Here is a 22696-nt window from a genome sequence, read left to right as displayed (position 1 = left end):
GATTCAAATTCCTGGAATATTGGAACCAGTTCTGGGGAAGGTGGGACCAGTACAATTGATCTACACCTGGGAAGGACCAGAACCAATGTCCTCGGGGGAGTGTTTGCTAGTTCTGTTGGGGAGGGGTTAGACTAATATGGTTGTGGGATGGGAACCTATGCAGGGAGACAGAGGGAAATAGAATGCGGGCAGAAGCAAACCCATTGTAAATGTCAACAATTGTATTTAAGTGCTGTTCAGAGGGCAGTGTCATTAATTTAGAATTTTTTTACATCAACAACAATACCAGGAATCAGAGAGTGTAGATGAATGGAGTAGGATTCAAGAGTAGAAAGAAGAAAAGTAAAAGTGGAGGGCAGAGAAACCTAAGACAAAAAGCAAAAAGGGCCACATTACAGCAAAATTGTTAAGGGGCAAAGTGTGTTGGAAAGACAAGCCTGAAGGCTCTGTGCCTCAATGTGAGGAGTATTCATAATAAGGTGGACGAATTAACTGCACAGATAGCTGTTAACAGATATGATGTAATTGGCATCACGGAGACATGGCTCCAGGGTGACCAAGGCTGGGAACTCAACATTCATGGGTATTCAACATTCAGGAAGGATAGACAGAATGGAAAAGGAGCTGGGGTGGCGTTGCTGGTTAAAGAGGAAATTAACGCAATAGTAAGGAAGGACATTAGCTTGGATGATGTGGAATCAGTATGGGTGGAGCTACGGAATACAAAAGGGCAGAAAACGCTAGTGGGAGTTATGTGCACACCACCAAACTGTAGTAGTGAGGTTGGGGGCAGCATCAAATAAGAAATTAGGGATGCGTGCAATAAAGGTACAGCAGTTATCATGGGCGACTTTAATCTGCATATTGATTGGGCTAACCAACCCGGTAGCAATGCAGTGGAGGCGGATTTCCTGGAGTCTTTTATGGATGGTTCTCTAGACCAATATGCCGAGGCACCAACTAGGGGGAGGCCAACTTAGACTGGGTGTTGTGCAATGAGAGAGGATTAATTAGCAATCTAGTTGTGCGAGGCCCCTTGGAGAAGAGTGACCATAATATGGTGGAATTCTACATTAGGATGGAGAATGAAACAGTTAATTCAGAGACCGTGGTCCAGAACTTAAAGAAAGATAACTTTGAATATATGAGGCGTGAATTGGCTAGGATAGATTGGCGAATGATATTTACGGGGTTGACTGTGGATCGGCAATGGCAGACATTTAGAGACCGCATGGATGAACTACAACAACTGTACATCCCTGTCTGGTGTAAAAATAAAAAAGGGAAGGTGGCTCAACTGTGGCTATCAAGGGAAACAGGGATAGTATTAAAGCCAAGGAAGTGGCATACAAATTGGCCAGAAATAGCAGCGAACCCGGGGACTGGGAGAAATTTAGAACTCAGCAGAGGAGGACAAAGGGTTTGATTAGGGCAGGGAAAATAGAGTCCGAGATGAAGCTTGCAGGGAACATTAAGACAGACTGCAAAAGTTTCGATAGATATGTAAAGAGAAAAAGGTTAGTAAAGACAAACGTAGGTCCCCTGCAGTCAGAATCAGGGGATGTCATAACGGGGAACAAAGAAATGGCAGACCACTTGAACAAGTACTTTGGTTCGGTATTCACTAAGGAGGACACAAACAATCTTCCAGATATAAAAGGGGTCAGAGGTCTAGCAAGAAGGAGGAACTGAGGGAAATCCTTATTGGTCGGGAAATTGTGTTGGGCAAATTGATGGGATTGAAGGCCAATTAATCCCCAGGGCCTGATGGTCTGCATCCCAGAGTACTTAACGAGGTGACCTTGGAAATAGCGGATGCATTGACAGTCATTTTCCAACATTCCATAGACTCTGGATCAGTTCCTATGAAGTGGAGGGTAGCTAATGTAACACCACTTTACAAAAAAGGAGGGAGAGAAAAAACAGGTAATTATAGACCGGTCAGCCTGACATCGGTAATGGGTAAAATGATGGAATCAACTATTAAGGATGTCATAGCTGCGCATTTGGAAAGAGGTGACATGATAGGTCCAAGTCAGCATGGATTTGTGAAAGGGAAATCATGCTTGACAAATCTTCTGGAATTTTTTGAGGATGTTTCCAGTTGAGTGTGTTAGTGTGAATGTTTTGAAGAATCACTCAACACTCAGAGTCGGTTCCAATGCCAATGTGGCCTTTATTTTCACTAGCGGGGAGGAAGCCTCAGGACTGGATCCAGGCACTTCTCTCCGATGAACAAAGAAACTCATCGATATTTATATGTTTTACAATAGTTCTTTACAGTTACTCAGCCCACTTCGGCTGGACACAATCCAATCATAACGATTATAGATTACGTATAGGTTTCTTTAACCCAATAGAATTCTCCTGATATCTCAGGGGCTGTATGTTAGGTTTTTGTCAGCTCGGGCTGATTAATGACCTCGTTATGTGAGGCAGGTTCCCCCCTTATCTCTGTTCCTCGGGGCTCGGCTGTGTGAAGTCACTGATTATACCAGTGTACTATAAAGGTTCGTTATAATTATCTTGTATCCAAGGCATTCCTGGTAGTGGGCCTCACTAGGTCATTGCTCGGTCAGCCTCAGTCAGTAGTTCATTACTTGACTAACTGAGTACCCATCATGCTTGGGCAGCCATTTTATATGTGGCCACTTTAAACTGAAATGAGTTTAGATATATTCAGCAGGTGCCTAATGCCGAGTGTTTTGATATATTCAGCAGGTGCCTAATGCCTACAACAAGTGGACAAGGGAGAACCAGTTCATGTGGTGTATTTGGAATTTCATAAGGCTTTCGACAAGGTCCCACACAAGAGATTAATGTGCAAAGTTAAAGTACATGGGATTGTGGGTAGTGTGCTGACGTGGATTGAGAACTGGTTGGCAGACAGGAAGCAAAGAGTAGGAGTAAATGGGTACTTTTCAGAATGGCAGGCAGTGACTAGTGGGGTACCGCAAGGTTCTGTGCTGGGGCCCCAGCTGTTTACATTGTACATTTATGATTTAGACGAGGGGATTAAATGTAGTATCTCCAAATTTGCGGATGACACTAAGTTGGGTGGCAGTGTGAGCTCGAGGAGGATGCTATGAGGCTGCAGAGTGACATGGATAGGTTAGGTGAGTGGGCAAATGCATGGCAGATGAAGTATAATGTGGATAAATGTGAGGTTACCCATTTTGGTGGTAAAAACAGAGAGACAGACTATTATTTGAATGGTGACAGATTAGGAAAAGGGGAAGTGCAACGAGACCTGGGTGTCATGCTACATCAGTCATTGAAGGTTGGCATACAGGTACAGCAGGTGGTTAAGAAAGCAAATGGCATGTTGGCCTTCATAGTGAGGCGATTTGAGTACAGGGGCAGGGAGGTGTTACTACAGTTGTACAGGGCCTTGGTGAGGCCACACCTGGAGTATTGTGTACAGTTTTGGTCTCCTAACTTGAGGAAGGACATTCTTGCTATTGAGCGAGTGCAGCGAAGGCTCACCAGACTGATTCGTGGGATGGTGGGACTGACATGTCAAGAAAGACTGGATCAACTGGGCTTGTATTCACTGGAGTTCAGAAGAATGAGAGGGGATCTCAGAGAAACGTTTACAATTCTGACGGGTTTAGACAGGTTAGATGCAGGAAGAATGTTCCCAATGTTGGGGAAGTCCAGAACCAGGGATCACAGTCTAAGGATAAGAAGTAAGCCATTTAGGACCGAGATAAGGAGAAACTTCTTCATCCAGAGAGTGGTGAACCTGTGGAATTCTCTACCACAGAAAGTTGTTGAGGCCAATTCACTAAATATATTCAAAAAGGATTTCGATGAAGTCCTTACTACTAGGGGGATCACGGGGTATGGCGAGAAAGCAGGAATGGGGTACTGAAGTTGCATGTTCAGCCATGAACTCATTGAATGGTGGTGCAGGCTCGAAGGGCCGAATGGCCTACTCCTGCACCTATTTTCTATGTTTTCTATGTTTCTATGTAAGATTTGAAATCCGTTACTTTCTGTATCAGTTAACCCGGTATTGGAACCGATTGAATTTAACAAACTCATCCACACATTTTACGTGATAGCCTGTGAAATATCGTGATATTTGTAATTGTTATTGCCACAAACTCCGTTCCCTCGTCACTGATTCCATCCCTCTCGCCAACTTCTGCCTGACGCCGAACCAGTCTGTTCGCAACCTTGGTGTCATACTTAACCCTGAAATAAGTTTTTGACCACATATCCACATCATAACTAAGATTGCCTATTTTCACTTCTGTAACATCGCCCGTCTCTGCTCTTGCCTCAGCTCATCCACTGCTGAAGCCCTCATCCGTGCCTTTGTTACTTCTGGTCTTGACAATTCCAACACACTCCTCCCACATTCTACCGTACATAAACTAGAGTTGATCCAAAACTCGGCTGCCCGTGTCCTAACTCACACCAAGTCCTGCTCACCTATCACCCCTCTGCTCGCTGACCTACACTGGCTTTTGTTAAGCAATGCCTTGAGTTCAAAATTCTAATACTTATTTTCAAATCCCTCCATGGCCTCGCCCCTCCCTAGCTCTATAAACTCCTCCAGCCCCACATCTGCTCCCCCCACCCCCACACCCCGGCCAAAAAGATAGCTGCCTTCCTGAGCATCCCTGATTATAATTGTTCAACCACTGGTGGCTTTGTTGGCTGTGCCTTCTGTTGCCCAGGCCCCAAGTTCTGGAATGCCCAGCTTAAACTTTCCTGTCTAACCCGTGCTGTACCTGCCCTGGCAGTTTTTGATGGGATCGAGTGTAGCAAGCTTTTCTCTGTATCTAGTGGACATAGTCTCAGAAAAAGTGGCCGCCCATATAAAACTGAGATATGGAGGAATTTCTTCTCTCAGAGGGTTGTAAATCTGTAAATTTTCAGCCCCAGAGAGCTGTGGAGGCTGGGTCATTGAATATATTTAAGGCGGAGATAGACAGATTTTTGAGCGATAAGTGAGTAAAGTGTTCTGGGGAGCAAACAGGAGAGTGGAACTGACTCTATGATCAGACCAACCATGATCTTATTGAATGGGAAGCAGGCTCGGGGTCCGGGTGGCCCACTCCTGTTCCTATTTTTCATGGTCTCCACCCACTGAACCTGTTTTTTTTCCTTGTCTCTAATGGCCACTGATCATTATCCCACCACTCACATCCTATCCTGACTAATGTTGTTCTAACTCCTGCCAGTACCATTTGAATTCGGCCCATCCTCCCTTTTGTCTCTCTAATCTCTCCTGCCTTTCCCCCATCACAGACCTTCCCTGTTGTCCTTTCTCCCCTCCCCCTTTCAGTGCTCCTTCAGGATCTATTCTTTCCCAGCACTCTCCAGTTGTGACGGAGGGCCGCCGCCCCGCCCCCTCTGACGCTGCCCACAGATGCTGCCTGAGCCGTGGACACTTCCAGCATCTTCTGTTTGTGTCGCCAGAGACACTTTCCCTTCAGCACCGCGCGCCCTGGATTGTTCGCCGATTGATTGATTGGTGCCACGGCCCCGCCCCGCCCCCCCCTCCGCTGATTGGCGCGGAGCAACGCGCGCTGTGTGGGCTAGTGCCCCGCGCCGCCTCGCCATTGGCTGCGGGCTGAGTGCTGCGCGCGCGCGGGCGGTTGGCGATTTGTTGGCGGGTTCCGTTCGCGGCCTTTAAGCTCGGGGGCCAGGGTGAGGCGGGGCGGAGATGTGCGCAGGCGCGAGGCCAGCCTATTAGCCGCGGACGGGCGGACGATGTTTCGCCACCGCCGCCGTCGCGGAGGATGGAACAGCGTGCCCGGCCTCCCTGCGGACTCACGCGGGCAGCGAGATTTGGCCACCGAGTCGGCGGGTGGCGGCTGCAGGGCACCTTCAGGCGGGGACGGGCCTTGGTTACTGTCGGGGAATGAGGGGAATTCGGCCGCCATTTTGGGCAGTGCGGGACCGCCCGCCGCAGTGAGCGACAGGGGCGGGGCTTCCTCGACATCACAATGTTGCCATTGTCCCTCTGCAGGGCAGGGAGCATGCGCGGCGGCCATCTTACTGCAGGGAGGCCATCAGGTGCAGGATGGGGACCAATGACATGAATACATGAGAATATCAGAAATAGGAGATGCGTCGGCCATTTGCCGCCATTCAATAAGGTGATGGCTGCAGCATCTGGGGTAGTTCTCCTTGGAGCAGTGAAGGTGCAGGGCAGGTTTAACAGAGGTGCTCACAATCAGGAAGGCTTTAGATTGAGTCAGCGAGCAGAGTTGTTCTGCTCACACAATCAGAATGGTTACTGCACGGAAGGCCATTCAGCCCATCGAACCCTTGCTGACTCCCAGCTAGTCACACTGCCCCGCCCTTTCCTCTGGCCCTGCAAATGTTTTCTTTCAGATAATTATACAACTCCCTTTTGAAAGCCGTGATTGAGTCTGCCTCCACCACCTTTTTCAGGCTATGCATTCCAAATCGTAACCACTTGCTGCATAAAATAGATTTTTCTGATATCACCTTTGGTTTTTCTGCCAATTCACTCATGTACCAGCAGGTTGGATGAATGAGTGAATCCCTTCCCACACACAGGGCAGTTGAACGGCCTCTCTCCATTGTCACGGCGTCGATGAGTTTCCAGTGCAGAGGGGCAATTGAATCCCTTCCCACAATCCCCACATTTCCACGGTTTCTCCATGGTGTGGGTGTCTTGTGTCTCTCCAGGTTGGACGATCAGTTGAAGACTGATCCACACACAGAACATGTGTACGGTTTCTCCCCACTGTGAATGGTGCAATGTTTTTTCAGGCTGTGTAACTGGTTAAAGCTCTTTTCACAGGCAGTGCACTGGAACACTCTCACTTGTGTGTGTGTGTGTCTCGTTCATCCCACCTGCTGGTATACGAGCGAATTCACGTTGGGGAGAGGCCGTTCAACTGTCCTGTGTGTAGTTGCTCTGTGTGCCTTACCCACAGTCTACCGAAGAGTGCACCATCGGAGCAGGCCAGGGAGCAGCATGGCGGCCTGGCGCAACAGTCTGCACGGCCCCTGGCCTGCGAGCACCATCGATGCAGGCCAGGGAGCAGAAAGAGAAGCATGGCGGCCTAGCCCAGCAGACTGAGCGGCCCCCGGCCTGCGAGCACCATCAGAGCAGGCCAGCGAGCAGACGAAGCAGCGTGGTGGCCTTGACCAGCAGTCTGAGCGGCCCCCAGCCTGCGAGCACCATTGAAACAGGCCAGGGAGCGGAAGGAGCAGTGTGATGGCATATCACTCCAGTGAGCAGCACGTGCTGCAGCAGGAGAGCAACGGCAGTGAAAAGGGACGTCGCCAGGGTCCAGGTCAGTGATTGGAGCATGGGCACGTACAGCAGGAGGGGCGAGGTTGGAACGAAGGAGCAGCGAGAGATTGTAGAGGGTCGTGATCGGGGCCCAGGAGAGGCGCGAGTTCAGGGCCTAGAAGAGGCAAGGGCCCAGGTGCAGCACGGGCCAGTCCACACTGCGATTTGTGTGTGCACTAGGTCCGTGTAGCAGAGCTGGTCTCCAGTCATCTTGGTTAATCCTTGCTACTGGACCAAGACCTCTGTCAAGCTCGAGTGGTGGCTGGCATGCAACGGTCACCACACATTAAAAATTCCATGCTCAGGCATCTTCCATCCTTCAAGATTTAGTTTGGACCTGGAATTTTAGGTCCTTCACTGAAACATCTGTGAACTTTTTAACGTGGAAGCAAATCATCCTCGATTCGAGGGACTGCCTATGAGGATGATCTTCTGCCAATCACCATAAATCTGTCTCCTCTGGTTCTTAACCCTTTAGTGGGAACAGTATCTTTCTATCTAATCTGTCTGGATCCTTCATGATTTTGAACACCTATCAATTCTGCTCTCAACCTTCTCTGCTCAAAGGGGAACAACCCCAGCTTCTCCAGTCTATCCACATAACTGAAATGGCTCATCTCATGAATCATTCTTGTAAATCTTTTCTGCACCCTCTCGAAGGCCATCACATCCTAATGTGCAGTGCCCAGAATTGGACACAATGCTCCAGTTGAGGCTGAACCAGTTTTACAAAGGTTCATCATAACCTCCTTGCTTTTGTACGCCACGCCTCTATGATGCCCAGGACACTGTAAGCTTTTTTAACTGCTTTCTCAACCTGTCCTGCCACCTTCAGTGATTAGTGCGCATAAACCCGCTGTTCTCACTGTTCATGCAGCCCCTTTAGGATTGTACCCTTTAGTTTATCTTGCAGCTCCTCGTTCATTTATTCATGCTTCTCTAATTTTATTTCTTAGCTCAGATTCACGGCCTCAATTTATTACTTCCTCGGAGCCCCTCAACTTAATCTGGCAGCATAATGTTGGCGAGTGGTGATTGATTACCCTGGGAACCAACAGGAAGAGAGCTCAGAGATCGGTGGTGTTATGCTCATAATAAAGTAATACAACTGAGCACTGTAGAAAATGAGTAAGTGTGACGTTAGCTCCTTTATTCAGACTCCAGCGTGGGAGGCCTGCTTATATACAATGCTCCCAAGGGATGCTGGGATCCAACAGGTAAGCCCTCTGATGGCAGTATTATACAGGTTGCCTGGGGTTGCAAACATGATATCACTCCCTCCCAAAGGCAATAGTACTCTTATTTACAGGGTGAGACGATTTGGGGCTTTTCACTCCCTTCTCGATCGTCTCGGTACAAATGCGGGTGTGGGTGAGTTGGTTGGTTCTTCACTGGGCTGCTTGACTGCTGGCCTTTCCGGGCTGCTGGGGATGGTGAGTTCAGTTTCATGGTCAACCGTGATGTCGGTTGTCGCTTGTGTATATGTTGGAGGGTCGAAGTTGGTGGTGTCCTCATCAGGTTGCTCGTGGCTGTTTGTGAATCGCAGTTTGGTTTGGTCCAAATGCTTTCTGCACATTAGTCCATTGGCAAGTTTGACCTGAAACACATTACTCCTTTCTTTGGCTATGACAGTGCCAGCAAACCATTTGGAACCATGTCCATAATTGAGTACAAATACAGGGTCATTGACTTTAATATCACGTGACACATTTGCACGATCATGGTACATGCTTTGTTGATGCCACCTATCCTCGATGTGATCATGGAGATCAGGGTGGACAAGAGAGAGCCTTGTTTTGAGCGCCCTTTTCATGAGCAGCTTGGCTGGGGGAACCCCGGTGAGCGAGTGGGGTCTGGTGTGGTAGCTGAGCAGGACTCGGGACAGGCGGGTCTGCAGGGAGCCTTCCGACATGCATTTCAAGCTTTGCTTGATGGTCTGGACTGCCCGTTCTGCCTGACCGTTGGTTGTGGGCTTGAACGGGACAGATGTGATGTGCTTGATCCCATTGTGGGTCATGAATTCCTTGAATTCAGCACTGGTGAAGTACGGCCCATTGTCATTGATAAAGAAATCGGGCAGGCCGTGCATGGCAAACATGACTTTTAGGCTTTCGATGGATGTGCTTACAGACATTATTACACATTCAATCCATTTTGAATAAGCATCCACAACAACCAAAAACATTTTGCCTCGGATCGTCCGCAAAGTCAACGTGGATCCTCGGCCATGATCACAAATTTAGCGGTGCCTCTCTGGGTGCATTGCTCAGTTGAGAGCAACTGTTGCATTGGTGCACGCACGACTCTAAGTCTGCGTCGATGCCGGACCACCACACATGGGCTCTAGCTATAGCTTTCTTCATTACTATGCCTGGGTGGGTATTGTGTAGGTCGCGTATGAACATTTCCCTGCCTTTCTTCGGCAAAGCCACGTGATTACCTCAAAAAAGACAGTCCGCCTGTATGGACATTTCGTCTTTGCACCCTGGAACAACTTGATCTCTTCATGTATCTCCGCTGGGACGCTGGACCAGCTCCCATGGAGGACACAGTTTTTTTTACAAGGGACAGTAAAGGATCCTGGCTGGTCCAGGTCCTGATCTGGCAGGCTGTAACGGGTGACTTTTCATTTTCGAATGCATTCATCACCAAGAGCAGGTCTGCAGGCTGTGACATTTCCACCCTGATGGCGGGCAATGGTAGCTGACTTAGAGCATCAGCGCAGTTCTCTGTGCCTGGTCTGTGGCGGATTACATAATTGTATGCAGCCAGCGTGAGCGTCCATCTTTGGATGCGGGCAGAGGCATTGATATTAATCCCTTTGCTCTCTGAGAATAGTGATATGAGCGGCTCATGGTTAGTTTCTAGCTCAAACTTGCGACCAAACAGATGCTGGTGCATTTTTTTCACCCAGTAAGTGCATGCCAGAGCTTCTTTTTCAATCATGCTATAGGCCCTTTCGGCCTTGGACAAACACCTGGAAGCATAGGCGACCGGTTGCAATGTTCCCGATTCATTAGCTTGTTGTATCACACACCCGACCCCGTATGAAGGCGCATCACAAGCTAGCACTAAACATTTACATGGGTTACACAGAACAAGCAGTTTGTTGGAACATAACATATTTCTGGCTTTCTCAAAAGCAGCCTCTTTTGATTTCCCCCATAACCAGTCATCTCCCTTGCATAGCAGCATATGTAGGGGTTCTAGCAAGGTGCTTAACCCAGGTAGGAAATTACCAAACTAGTTGAGGAGCCCCCGGAACGACCGCAGCTCCATCATGTTCTGTGGTCTCGGCACGTTCTTGATGGTCTCTGTCTTGGCGTTGGTGGGTCTGATGCCATCTGCAGCAATTCTTTTCCCTAAGATCTCGACCTCTGGTGCCAGGAAAATACACTTCGAGCATTTCAACCTGAGTCCCATGCGATCTAGCTGACTTAGAACCTCTTCCAGGTTCTTCAGGTGTTCGATGGTGTCCCAACCTGTGACCAGTATGTCATCTTGGAAAACTATGGTGCGTGGAACTTAGCAGACTCTCCACGTTCCTTTGGAAAATTGCCGCGGCTGATAGAATCCCAAACGGGCCCCTATTGTAGATGAACAGACCTTTGTGCGTACTGATGCAGGTGAGGCCTTTCGAAGATTCCTCCAGCTCCTGCATCATGTGGGCCGAGGTCAGATCCAACTTGGTGAATGACTTTCCTCCAGCCAGAGTCGCAAATCGGTCGTCTGCCTTGGGTAGCGGGTACTGGAACTGTAGCAAAAAACGGTTCATCATTCCTTTTTCGTCCCCACAAATTCTGACCATCCATCGTCTTTGAGAACCGGAACAATAGGACTGGCCCACTCGTTGAACTCCACTGACGCGATGATGCCTTCTTGCTGCAGCCTGTCCAGCTCAATTTCCACTTTCTCTCATAGAAAAATAGGTGCAGGAGCAGGCCATTCAGCCCCTCTAGCCTGCACCGCCATTCAATGAGTTCATGGCTGAACATGTGGTACCATATATGGTACCAGCCATGCCTTGTGATGGATGGGTTGTGTACCGGGAACCAAGTGGATTTGTACCTTTGACTCCGAGCAACTTCCGATGCCTGGCTCAAACAATGACGGGAACTTGCTCAGAACCTGGGCACATGAGGCATCGTCAATGGACGGGAGTGCTCGGATGCCATCCCAGTTCCAGCGGATTTTTCTTAGCCAGCTTCTGCCAAACAGTTTGGGGCTATCTCCTGGTACAATCCATCATGGGAGTTCGTGCACTGCTCCATCATAGGAGACTTTTACTGCTGCGCTGTTAATTACAGGAATCAGCTCTTTTGTGTAAGTTCTTAGCTTGGTATGAATGGAGCTAAGCTTGGGCCTGTGTGCCTTGTTGCACCACAGCCTGTCAAAGGCCTTTTTGCTCATGATAGACTGACTCGCACCCATGTCCTGTTCCATGGATACTGGAATTCCATCCAGTTCAACTTTTAGCATGATCGGTGGGCATTTCGTGGTGAAGGTCTGTACCCCTTACACTTCTGCCTCCTCGGTTCGAGTCTCTAGTTCAGCCTGATCCGCCATGGATCTGTTCTCCTCTAAAACGTGGTGGTTTGCAGAGTTTGCAGCTCGTCTGCTCATTCGCTGCAGGTGTCTCATTGTTCCACACCCTTTGCACAGATAGTGTTTGAAGCGGCATTGCTGAGCTTGATGATCACTTCCGCAGCTCCAACAAGGACTTGCTTCTACGCCGAAAAGGGTTGAGTTCACAGGTTTTTCAATGAAGAACCTAATATTCCGGATCCCGAACTACATGTTGAAGGGTGGAAAATGCCTATCCGTGGATTTTTTTAACTTGTGCTGACCGTTGCACACCAGCCACCCCTACTCTCCAACTCCTCACCCCAATCCCTCCTTCACTCCTACTCTCCAACTCCTCACCCCAATCCCTCCTTCACTCCTACTCTCCAACTCCTCACCCCAATCCCTCCTTCACTCCTACTCTCCAACCAGCCTCAATCCAACGCCTCCCTCACCCCTACTCTCCAACTCCTCACCCCAATCCCTCCTTCACACCCTCACCCCAAATCCTCACCCCAATCCCTCCTTCACTCCTACTCTCCAACCAGCCTCAATCCAACGCCTCCCTCACCCCTACTCTCCAACTCCTCACCCCAATCCCTCCTTCACTCCTACTCTCCAACCAGCCTCAATCCAACGCCTCCCTCACCCCTACTCTCCAACTCCTCACCCCAATCCCTCCTTCACTCCTACTCTCCAACCAGCCTCAATCCAACCCCTCCCTCACCCCTACTCTCCAACTCTTCACCCCAAACCCTCATTCACCCAACTTCCCAACTCCTCACCCCAATCCCTCCTTCACCCCCTCACCCCAAACCCCCTCACCCCAATCCCTCCTTCACTCCTACTCTCCAACCAGCCTCAATCCAACCCCTCCATCACCCCTACTCTCCAACTCCTCACCCCAATCCCTCCTTCACTCCTACTCTCCAACCAGCCACAATCCAACGCCTCCCTCACCCCTACTCTCCAACTCCTCACCCCAATCCCTCCTTCACTCCTACTCTCCAACCAGCCTCAATCCAACGCCTCCCTCACCCCTACTCTCCAACTCTTCACCCCAAACCCTCCTTCACCCAACTCCCCAACTCCTCACCCTAATCCCTCCTTCACCCCCTCACCCCAACCCCCCTCACCCCAATCCCTCCTTCACTCCTACTCTCCAACCAGCCTCAATCCAACGCCTCCCTCACCCCTACTCTCCAACTCCTCACCCCAATCCCTCCTTCACTCCTACTCTCCAACCAGCCTCAATCCAACGCCTCCCTCACCCCTACTCTCCAACTCCTCACCCCAATCCCTCCTTCACTCCTACTCTCCAACCAGCCTCAATCCAACCCCTCCCTCACCCCTACTCTCCAACTCTTCACCCCAATCCCTCCTTCACCCAACTCCCCAACTCCTCACCCCAATCCCTCCTTCACCCCCTCACCCCAAATCCTCACCCCAATCCCTCCTTCACTCCTACTCTCCAACCAGCCTCAATCCAACGCCTCCCTCACCCCTACTCTCCAACTCCTCACCCCAATCCCTCCTTCACTCCTACTCTCCAACCAGCCTCAATCCAACGCCTCCCTCACCCCTACTCTCCAACTCCTCACCCCAATCCCTCCTTCACTCCTACTCTCCAACTAGCCTCAATCCAACCCCTCCCACACCCCTACTCTCCAACTCTTCACCCCAAACCCTCCTTCACCCAACTCCCCAACTCCTCACCCCAATCCCTCCTTCACCCCCTCAGCCCAACCCTCCTCACCCCAATCCCTCCTTCACTCCTACTCTCCAACCAGCCTCAATCCAACCCCTCCCTCACCCATACTCTCCAACTCCTCACCCAATCCCTCCTTCACCCCGACTCCCCAACTCCTCACCCCAATCCCTCCTTCACCCCTACTCTGCAACTCCTCACCCCAATCCCTCCTTCACCCCTACTCTGCAACTCCTCACCCCAATCCCTCCTTCACCCCTACTCTGCAACACCTCACCCCAATTCCTCCTTCACCCAACTCCTCATCCCAATCCCTTCTTCACCCCTACTCTCCAACTCTTCACCCCAATCCCTCCTTCACCCCTACTCTGCAACTCCTCATTCCAATCCCTCCTTCACCCCTGCTCTGCAACTCCTCACCCCAATCCCTCCTTCATCCCTAATCTCCAACCCCCCCTCACCCCAATCCCTCCTTCACCCAACTCCCCAACTCCACATCCCAATCCCTCCTTCACCCCTACTCTCCAACCCCTCTCACCCCAACCCCTCCCTCACCCCTACTCTCCAACTCCTCACCCCAACCCCTCCTTCACCCCTACTCTCCAACTCCTCACCCCAACCCCTCCTTCACCCCTACTCTCCAACTCCTCACCCCAACCCCTCCCTCACCCCTACTCTCCAACTCCTCACCCCAATCCCTACTTCACCCCTACACTCCAACCACCCTCACCCCAACCCCTCCTTCACCCCTACTCTTCAACCCCCCTCACCCCAACCTCTCCCTCACTCCTACTCTCCAACCCCCCTCAATCAAACCCCTCCTTCACCCCTACTCTCCAACTCCTCAATCCAACCCCTCCTTCACCCCTACTCTCCAACTCCTCACCCCAATCCCTACTTCACCCCAACTCTCCAACCACCCTCACCCCAACCCCTCCTTCACCCCTACTCTTCAACCCCCCTCACCCCAACCCCTCCCTCACTCCTACTCTCCAACCCCCCTCAATCAAACCCCTCCTTCACCCCTACTCTCCAACTCCCTCAATCTAACCCCTCCTTCACCCCTACTCTCCAATCACCCTCACCCCAACCCCTCCTTCACCCCTACTCTCCAACTCCTCAATCCAACCCCTCCTTCACCCCTACTCTCCAACTCCTCAATCTAACCCCTCCTTCACCCCTACTCTCCAACTCCTCAATCCAACCCCTCCTTCACCCCTACTCTCCAACACCCTCACTCAAACCCCTCCTTCACCCCTACTCTCCAATCATCCACACCCCAACCCCTCCTTCACCCCTACTCTCCAATCACCCTCACCCCAACCCCTCCTTCACCCCTACTCCCCAACCCCTCCTTCACCCCTACTCCCCAACCCCTCCTTCACCCTAACCCCTCCTACTCTCCAACTCCTCAACCGAACCCCTCATTCACCCCTACTCCCCAACCCCTCCTTCACCCCTACTCTCCAAGTCCTCACCCCCAACTCCTCTTTCACCCCAACGTCAGTTTTATCATCACATTAATGACCACACTGGAGGTAAATCTCAGGAGCTTGTGTGTGATGGTGAGGTGATCACTGGACAATAAAGCTCAGAGACTGGTGGGGGGCTGCTCATTATCCTCGGTGTGATTTAATCCCCTTTCCCACTGAATGCTGCAGACAGGCATGGTCACCTTGGTAACAGAATGGTCAGTGTGACATCACTTTCTAAACAAGAGCACACAAGACAATGGGCTATCAATAACTGGTAAAGGTATTAAACACTGTGCAATTACATTGTTATAAAATGGAAATAAAATGCTGGAAAAAATTGGTGAAGATAATAATTTATCTCTATGGAATTGACTAGCAAACATTAAGAATGGTGTGTTTTGTTTACACATATAGCAAAGATTCTGTGCTCTTTTCAGTTTTTCTGCTAAACCCCGCAAAAAATACATTGTGGACTTTGGGACCCTGCGGCAGCCCATCCGGCGTGCTTGCTGGGTCAGGATCTAAAGAGACCGGGCACTGTTCCTCCTCCCACTGCCGGGGGAGTAGAAACATAGAAAATAGGTGCAGCGGTAGGCCATTCGGCCCTTCGAGCCTGCACCACCATTCAATAAGATCATGGCTGATCATTCACCTCAGTACCCCTTTCCTGCTTTCTCTCCATACCCCTTGATCCCTTTTCCCATAAGGGCCATATCTAACTCCCTCTTGAATATATCCAATGAACTGGCATCAACAACTCTCTGCGGCAGGGAATTTCACAGGTTAACAACTCTCTGAGTGAAGAAGTTTCTCCTCATCTCAGTCCTAAATGGCTTACCCGTTATCCTTAGACTATATCCCCTGGTTCTGGACTTCTCCAATATCAGGAACATTCTTCCTGCATCTAACCTGTCCAATCCAGTCAGAATTTTATAAATTTCTATGAGATTTCCTCTCGTCCTTCTAAACTCCAGTGAATACACGCCCAGTTGATCCAGTCTCTCCTCATATGTCAGTTCGCAAATCAGTCTGGTGAACCTTCGCTGCACTCCCTCAATAGCAAGAACGTCCTTCCTCAGATTAGGAGACCAAAGCTGAACACAATATTGCAAGTGAGACCTCACTAAGGCCCTGTACAAATGGGGCAGATATTTAAAGGGATAGGGACTCCCCTTTCTCTGCCTATTTATAGTTAAAGGGACGTCCAGTTTATCTTGGGATGTTGGGGGACTTCACTAACAGAGCTCCCATTAACAGTCGCTCCCTTCTGTACTGTGCAGTGATTGTAAAGCTGTCTATTTCAGTGACTTGAGCCTTACTAAAATATCTCACTTTCTGGAGATAAGAAATCTCAGATGGCCCAATATGGTGAGCCTGGACTGGCCCAATAGGGTGATGTGGTGATCAGAACTGTGTGAATACTCTAGCTGTGTCCTAACTAGTGTTTTACACAGTTCTAGCATAACCTTCAGAGGGAGATGGGAGTCTGGAACTTACTGCCTGAAAGATTAGTAGAGGCAGAAACCCTCATCGCATTTACGAAAGTACTTGGATATGCACTGGAAGTGCGTTAACCTACAGGGCTACGGACCAAGAGCTGGAAAGTGAGATTAGGCTGGATAGCTCTTTTTCGGCTGCACAGATATGATGGGCCTAATGGCCTCGTTCTGTGTTGCAAACTGCTATGATTCCATGTCACCAATCCCCTCCTGTCTGAAAAAACCAACCCCACAGTCACTGACACCAATCCTCTCCTGTCTGATATAAACCAACCCCACAGTCACTGACACCAATCTCCTCCTGTCTGATATAAACCAACCCCACAGTCACTGACACCAATCTCCTCCTGTCTGATATAAAACAACCCCGCAGTCACTGACACCAATCCCCTCCTGTCTGATATAAACCAACCCCACAGTCACGGACACCAATCCCCTCCTGTCTGATATAAACCCACCCCACAGTCACTGACACCAATCCCCTCCTGTCTGATATAAACCAACCCCACAGTCACTGACACCAATTCCCTCCTGTCTGATATAATGTTGCAAAGGACAATGGAGGGCTAGAGGATTGGAACATTTTTATAAACCAGCAAAGGACGACTAAAAAAATGATAAAGACAGAGAAGATAGCAGATGAGAGCAAACTAGCAAGAAATATAAAGACAGTAAAAGCTTCTACATGTATATAATAAGGAAATGAGTAGCTAAAGTAAACATTGGTCCATTAGAGGATGAGACTGGAGAATTCATAATGGGAAAGACGGAAATGGCAGAGATTTTGAACAAATATTTTGTATTGTTCTTCACGGTAGAGGACACTAAAAACATCTCAGCAGTTGATAATCAAGGGCTATTGCGGTGTTGGGGGTGGGGGGGGAGGGTACTTAAAACAGTCACTTTCACTAGAGATAAGGTACTAAGCAAACTAATGGGACTAAAGGTGGACAAATCCCCCGGACCTGGTAGCATGCATCCTAGGGTCTTAAAAGAAGTGGCTGCAGAGATAGTGGATGCACTGGTTGTAATCTACCAAAATTACCTGAATTCTGGAGAGCTCCCAGCAGACTGGAAAACTGCAAATGTAACACCCTAATTCAAGAAAGGAGGGAGGCAGAGAGCAGGAAACCATAGACCAGTTAGCCTACCATCGGTCATTGGGAAAATACTGGAATCCATCATTAAGGAATTAGTAGCAGGACATTTAGAAAATCATGTTACAGTCAAGCAGAGTCAGCATGATTTTATGAAAGGGAAATCATGGTTGACAAATTTGCTGGAGTTGTTTGAAAATGTAATGAGCAGAGTTGATAAAGGAGAACCAGTTAACGTCGTACATTTGCATTTCCAGAAAGCATTCGATAAGGTGCCACACAAAAGGTTACTGCACAAGCTATAAGCTCACGGGGTTGGGGGTAATATATCACAATGGATAGAGGATTGGCTAACTAACACAAAACAGAGAGTCGGGATAAATGGATAATTTTTAGGTTGCCAAACTGTAACTAGTGGTGTGCCGCAGGGATCAGTGCTGGGGCTTCAACTATTTACCATTTATATTAATGATTGGATGAAGGATGATTGTAATGCAGCCAAATTTGCTGATGCTACAAAGATAGGTGGGAAAGCAAGTTGTGAGAAGGACGCAACAAATCTACAAAGGGATATAGATAGGCTCAGTGAGCGGGTAAGAATCTGGCAGATGCACTGTAATGTGATAAAATGTCAGATTATCTCCTTGGTAGAAAAAATAAAAAAGCTAATTATTATTTAAATGGGGACAATTACAAAATGCTGTAGTACAGAGGGATCTGAGGGTTCTCGTACATGAAAATCAAAAAATTAGCATGCAGGTAAAGCAAATAATCAGGAAGGCAAATGGAATGCTGGCCTTTATTGCAAGGGGAATGGAGTATAAAAGTAGGGAAGTCCTGCTACAACTGTACAGGGCGTTGTTAAGACCACATCTGGAGCTTTGTGCACAGTTTTGGTCTGGACATGTCTCCATTCCCGTGCCGAGGGGATTGCTAGACCAGACGGCTACATTTGGGGACACTGATTCCCCACCAATTCCCATTCCCTTCTTTCTGGTGGATAATGGAGGGGCCACTGTGTGTAATGTGCAAGTCAGTAAGAATTGTCAGCAAGCTCTTTCCAATTGGAGATTTTATTCAGTGGAAACTTTGACACTATTGGAGATTTTGTACCAAAGATCAATTTAAGATTAACATTAAAATGCATAATTTTATTGCAAACTGAATTTCTGTTGAGAGTTGCTGAATTAAGGGGAAAGATAACACACAGCAATTTCTAAAATGGACACTGCAGCCCCAGAACACAATCAGCAATATATCCAGAATATTAAAGTCCAGCCCAGTTGTAGGGTTATTAATATCATCAGAAACAAACCCCAACTGTCAGAATGAACATGATTCAGTAGGGGTTGTGATTAACAGCAGCAATAACAGCACATTCCAACCCCTGCAGTCACTTGTGAACTCGCTGGTGTCTCAGCAGGTTCGATGACTGAGTGAATCCCTTCCCACACTCAGAGCAGGTGAACGGTCTCTCCCCAGTGTGAACTCGCTGGTGTAACAGCAGGCTGGATGACGTAGTGAATTCCTTCCCACACTCAGAGCAGGTGAATGGTCTCTCCCCAGTGTGAACTCGCTGGTGTTTCCGCAGGGGGAATGAACAAGTGAATCGCTTCCCGCACTCAGAGCAAGTGAACGGCCTCTCCCCAGTGTGAACTCGCTGATGAACTACAAGCTGGGATGAACAAGTGAACCCCTTCCCACACTCAGAGCAAGTGAACGGTCTCTCCCCAGTGTGAACTCGCTGGTGTATCAGCAGCTCGGATGACCGAGTGAATCCCTGCCCACAATCAGAGCAGGTGAATGGCCTCTCACCAGTGTGAACTCGCTGGTGAGTTACAAGTTGGGATGACCCAGTGAATCCCTTCCCACACACGGGGCAGGTGAATGGCCTCTCCCCAGTGTGATTTTGTCGATGAATTTCCAGCTCAGACGGTGATCTGAATACCTTCCCACAGTCACCACATTTCCACGGTTTCTCCATGGTGCGGGTATCCTTGTGACTCTCCACGTTGGACGATCAGTTGAAGCCTCGCCCACCACACAACACGTTTACAGTTTCTCCGTGGTGTGAATGGTGCGATGGTTTTTCAGGCTGTGTAACTGGTTAAAGCTCTTTCCACAGGCAGTGCACTGGAACACTCACTTGGGTGTGTGTGTCTCGGTGCCTTTCCAGTCACACTGATATTTTAAATCTTTTCCCACAGGCAGAACAGACAAACATTTTTCCCTCCACTTTCAAAGACCGATGATATTCAGGTCCTGATGAATAGATTGACTCCATCAGATCTTGACGTGATGTTTGATTTGTGTTTCCTGTCTGAAAATCTCCCCTTCTAATATTCTGTAAAAGGAGATAATAAAACTCATCACTGTCAGTACAAGACATAAATTCAGAATAGACACATCTAGTTTCCATGGAACATTATTTCCTCTCTTGTTCTTCCAAAGCTGCAAATCCCTGTCTCACACACTGTCCCTCCTGCTGTGCTGAAATCCAAACCATCGCACATTTCTAGACTGTTTCTCCTCCACTTCCAGTTTTCACCCACCAATTCTGGCTGGGTTCAGAAATACATTCACTGGGTCCCCTCACTCTCCTCCTCTGAAGGTGTTGACTCTGGCCGGGTTCAGTTCCACACTCAGTGGTTCCCCTCTCCATCCCTGAAGGTGCTGACTCTGGCTGGGTTCAGTTCCACAGTCACTGGTTTCCCTCTCCCTCTCTTCCGGTGAAGGTGCTGACACTGCCTAGGTTCAGTTTTACACTCACTGGTTCCCCTTACCCTCCTCTCCTGAAGGCGCTGACTCTGGCTGGGTTAAGTCCTATATGCTCTGATTTCCCTCCCTCATCCTCTGAAGGTGCTGACACTGGCTGGGTTCAGTTCTACATTCACTGGTTCCTCTTAACCGATAAGGGAATAAGGGGTTATGGGGAGCGGGCAGGAAAGTGGACCTGAGTCCATGACCGGATCAGCTATGATTGTATTAAATGGTGGACAGGCTTGAGGGGCCGTATGGCTTACTCCTATTTCTTATGTTCTCTCCCTCTCCTCCCCTGAAGGTGTTGACTCCGGCTAGGTTCAATTCTACACTCACTGGTTACCCTCCTTTTCCTCCCGTTAAGGTGCTGACCAGCGGAGAGCTCGGGGCCCGGCGGGAGAGTCGGTGCCTCAGGTCCTGCTTCTGGCTTCACATGGATGAACGATTCCACCGGGGGGTGGGGACGCCGCTTGACAGGGGGCGGGGCTTTAAAACTGCGGTCCGAGAAGGGGGCGTGGCTTGGCAGACGCCTTTGTCCAAAAAAGTGCAAATAGTTAATCCCATAAAATCTCCCACATCCCTTTACCCACCAGGACCCGGCTGGAAACAGACACTGACATCACTCACTTTGTTCCTGCACCAAGATGTCCGCACATGCGCTTTGTCACTCACTGAAGTAAGATGGCGGAGCGTTTACCCAGTCTTCCTGTACCAAGATGGCCACCGTTATCCTGGGCCTGTGACCGGGAGAAAGCCCCTGAAGCTGCAACCGCCGATAGTCCGGTTACTATTCGGGCTTGAGGCGGGCACCGGTTGTTTATGAAGCCTCTCTGACTGCTCGCTCGTCCATTACTCCCCTCCGCCCTGCTGAAAATAAGCGCTTCTGCACAGCAGATGCTTCACGCGTCTTCGCCGCCATTGCACGCGCCGCGCATGCTCGAAACTCAGCCAGGTCCTGCGCCTGCGCATTCAGCTCCTGTAGTCTGGGAGCGGCACATTCTCCCTCGCGGGGAATGCTGGGTAAAAGCCCCACCATTGAAAGGCTGCATTCGTGAATCGAACAGGATTTACTGTGGTTGCACAGCAGGCCGGTGCCATTGGAGGGAGCAGCATGCTGCGGCGGCCGGGCCCGGAAATCGGCGCGGTTCCGGCCTGCAAGACCATCAGCAGGCCGGTGCCATTGGAGGGAGCAGCGTGTGCTGCTGCAGGAGGGCGATGGCTACAAAGCAAGATCGCTGATTGCAATGCGGGCAGGCACAGCAGGAGGGGCGAAGGAGCGGCAAGAGTCCGTAGAGGGAAGTGACCAGGACCCAGAAGAGGCGAGGGTCCAAGGGCAGCACAGGCCAGCCCACACTGTGATGTGTGTGCGCGTTCGGTTTGTGCAGCAGAGCTTGTCTCCAGTAAGTCTTGGGTAATCCCTGTCACTGGACCAAGACCTAGCTCTGTCAAGCCCGTGTGGTGGCTGGTGTGCAACGGCCACCACACCTTAAAAAAAATCCAAGCACAGGCATCTTCCACCCTTCACGATGTAGTTCGGGATCTGGAATATTAGGTCCTTTATTGAAACACCTGTGAACTCATCCCTTTTTCGCGTGGAAGCAAGTCATCCTCGCTTTGAGGGACTGCCTATGATGATGATGATTTTCATTCTGGCAGTTAGTGTTTGTTTCTGATGATCTTAATAACCCCTATACCTAACCTCTCTGTCCTCGTCTCCTAGACAATTCCAACAAAGCTCAACTCAAGCTCGAGGAACAGCACCTCATCTTTCGTTTAGGCACTTTACAGTATTCTGGACTCAACATCGAGTTCAAAAATTTCAGAGCGGAACCACCGCCAATCTTTGGCTCTCTTCCCACTCCTTGTCTCTAATGGTAGTTGGGCATTATCCCACCATTCACACCCTATCTTGACTACTGTTTTTCTAATTTCTGGCATTACCATTTGAATTCGGCACATCACCCCTTTTGTCTCTCTAATCTCTCCTGTCTTCCAACCTATCACAGACCTTCCCTGTTGTCCTTTCTTCCCCTCCCCCTTTCAGTGCTGGTTAAGAATCGGTTCTTTCCTAACAGTCTCCAGTTCTAACGAAGTGTCATCAACCCAAAATGTTAACTCCGCTTCCTCTCCACAGATGCTGCCTAACCTGCTGAGATAGAAACATAGAAACATATAAATTTACAGCACAGGAGGAGAGCATTTTGGCCCATCGTGTCTGCGCTGGCTGACAAAGAGCTGCACAGCCCTTGGTCAGCAGCCCTAAAGGTTACATATAAACCTATGAACAATGGCGGAAAGGCAAAGAG

General features: G+C 49.4%; 1 protein-coding gene and 1 pseudogene across 1 annotated transcript in view; both read left to right on the top strand.

The window, feature by feature from the left end:
• Positions 1-22696, top strand: part of LOC139245785 (zinc finger protein 585A-like) — a 423809-nt pseudogene that overhangs the window by 114263 nt on the left and 286850 nt on the right.
• Positions 1-22696, top strand: part of LOC139245779 (gastrula zinc finger protein XlCGF57.1-like) — a 257345-nt gene that overhangs the window by 188563 nt on the left and 46086 nt on the right. The window lies entirely within an intron of this gene.

Source organism: Pristiophorus japonicus, unplaced genomic scaffold, assembly GCF_044704955.1.
Source record: "Pristiophorus japonicus isolate sPriJap1 unplaced genomic scaffold, sPriJap1.hap1 HAP1_SCAFFOLD_236, whole genome shotgun sequence".
NCBI lineage: Eukaryota > Metazoa > Chordata > Chondrichthyes > Pristiophoridae > Pristiophorus > Pristiophorus japonicus.
This window is presented reverse-complemented; position numbering and strand designations above follow the sequence as displayed.